The sequence below is a fragment of the Canis lupus genome, chromosome 6 (assembly GCF_048164855.1).
Source record: "Canis lupus baileyi chromosome 6, mCanLup2.hap1, whole genome shotgun sequence".
Lineage (NCBI taxonomy): Eukaryota > Metazoa > Chordata > Mammalia > Carnivora > Canidae > Canis > Canis lupus.
Window position 1 is genome coordinate 69,580,481 of NC_132843.1, and position 2,719 is coordinate 69,583,199.

At 45.1% G+C, this 2,719-nt stretch overlaps 1 pseudogene; it reads right to left on the reverse strand.

Moving 5' to 3' along the window:
* Nucleotides 1-1,553: 1,553 nt before the first annotated feature.
* On the reverse strand, nucleotides 1,554-2,123 carry LOC140634766 (cytochrome b-c1 complex subunit 7-like; annotated as a pseudogene).
* Between the last annotated feature and the right edge of the window lie 596 nt (nucleotides 2,124-2,719).

Here is a 2,719-nt window from a genome sequence, read left to right on the forward strand (position 1 = left end):
CATATATATATATATATATATAATTTATTTAACAGAGAGCGAGAACAAGCAGGGGGAGTGGCAGGCAGAGGGAAAGAGAGAAGCAGACTCCCTACTGAGCAGGGAGCTTGACGCGGGGCTCAATCCCAGGACTCCAGGATCATGACCTGATCTGGAGGCAGACCTCTAACTGACTGAGCCACCCAGGTGCTCTATATGTATATATGTTTAAAAGACAGTTAATGAAGGAGGGTTGGGTGGTATGGGCCATGGTCCATAGCAATTTCTATTGCCATCACATTAAAGGACCCATTTTACTTCTGTCTGGTGGCCATTGACTGGTATCCTCAACAGACCCTACCTATTGGCGCAACTGCGGTACACCGGGAGGGAGAGCCTCTCTCCCGGTGGGGGGGGGGGGTAGGGGGGGTGAGGGCACACTGACATAGAGAGGTCCGTGTGGCAGTCCAGACCAGGTGGAGATGTTTGTTCAGTATGCACGAAGGCAGTACTGCCGGAGCAGGAATAGGGATCAAAGTTTAAGAAGGAAATAAACATTTTAGTCAGAGGGTGGCTGCTTTGGAGGGTGAGTGGGTAAGGCTCGAGAAAGGAAAAACAAACAACCTGACCTGAGGCCCAGTCAGGATGTGAAACATAAGCGAATAAGGACAAGGGGTTCAGAACTAAGGTTTCAAACAGTGAAGGCATTGGCGGACCACCTATAATAGCTGTCCCTTTTCTATGGCCTGGATAGCACATTTTTTGCATCGCACCTGTCTCTGTGGCAGGATAGCACATTTTCGTTTGTACATAATCATCTGGGACGTGACAGAGTTACGAACCTCGATCCTTACACTGAGAGCTCCAAGTGAAATAAACACTTGGTCAGTTGCTTTCTGCCATCTGCCTTCCTCCCCATTTCTACCTGTGGAACACACTTTAAAGCTTCAGCTTGGCAGTGACTCTCCATCTACTAAGGAGGCCGTGCAGCAGGCATGGGGATGCCATCAGCCCCCTTGATTGGAAAGAAATGCCTCAAATACCCCATTTTCTCCCAGTGGTCCATCACAGAGCTGTGCTGCATGGAGTTCTCTAAAACCTTCTTAAGCCTATAGAGATTATTCTAATCTATAACCTTGCAAGGACACAAGTCCCACGTAGGCAGCCACTTTGTAAAGTAGTACTTCCATGTCTTTGAGATCCTAAACCTGCTTCATGGAAACGTGAATGCATCTGTCTAGTGTTTTGTTTTATAATTACACTAGACATTTATTTAAAGTAATACAGTGGTGCCTGAGTAGCTCAGTCAGTTAAGCATCTGCCTTCGGCTCAGGTCATGATCCCAGGACCCTTGGATCGAGCCTCACATGGGGCTCCCCACTCAGTGAGGAGTCTGTTTCCCCCTCTGCCTCTCCTCTTTGCTCATGCTCTCTCTCTCTCTCAAGTAAAATTAGAAAGAGTCTTTTAAAGTAATCCATTTGCAGCTCAAATAGTTCTAAATTGTACATTTCAAATTTACCCAACCTTTTAAACATATTTTAGGGCAGCTGCAACCACAGATTTCAATTCTGTGATTATTTCTTTGCCCATTCTTCTCTCTCCTTTCTTTCCTGAATGACTTCTTTCAGATATTTCTTCTTCTTTCAGATAATTCTACTTTTTTAAAAAAAATTTTATTTATTTATTTATGATAGTCACACAGAGAGAGAGAGAGAGAGAGAGAGGCAGAGACACAGGCAGAGGGAGAAGCAGGCTCCATGCACCAGGAGCCCGACGTGGGACTCGATCCCGGGTCTCCAGGATCGCGCCCTGGGCCAAAGGCAGGTGCCAAACCGCTGCACCACCCAGGGATCCCCTAATTCTACTTTTCAAAATAGAATTTATCCTTCTCATATTTTGTCCACTGCTGTTAAAGAGCAGATCTGCTGCCTCATGGTCAGGTCCAGTGCTCTCTTAATGTGAAACATCCTGTCGTTATAAAGGTTCTCAGGAAGGCTTCGTGCAGTCTCTTTCACATCATCATTCTCATATACTGTATCATCTCGCATTAACCCCAGTTTATGGAACCCTGCAGCATTGTAATAGCATTTTCAAATACGCTCTAGCCATCGGCTTGATGCTGCAACAGCAGGCCTGCTCACCATTTTGACCTGAGGCTGCAGCATTGAATGCTTCTAGTATTTTGAGATTGAGTAAACCATTTCATTTTTATCTATTGAGATCTTAAAGATTGTGGCTGAGGTCTAGAGCTTTGTCTTTGTAATCTAGGCCTATATGACATTATCTAACAAAAAGTCACTAGCAATGCATCTGAGAAGCTTGTGCCAAACACAACCCAGCCTAGGGACTTGGGTGACGTTGTGTCCCATCCAACCCATCGATAAATCCTTGAAGCTCTAACCCTACCCTCCTCCTCCCCCCACTTTACAATGCCCTCTCTTTTACTTTGCATTGGAATTAATGGTATAAAGAGCTACCTCCTCATCTGAGTAATGCTAATTCACCTCCATCCCTGGTCATTTGCTACCTATTAGAAATATCCTGACAGCCTGCATCTCATTACCATCGCACCAGGTCTGGCTCCCAAGAATAACCTTCTAAGGAGGATGAAATGTACGCCAGTGGCATCTAATACCAGGGCATTCACATTCATATTTTTAGCAGCATATATCACTGAGCCCAACCTTTAGTGTACTCTATGTACTTTTAATAATCTCCATAAAAGCCTGATTTCCAATCC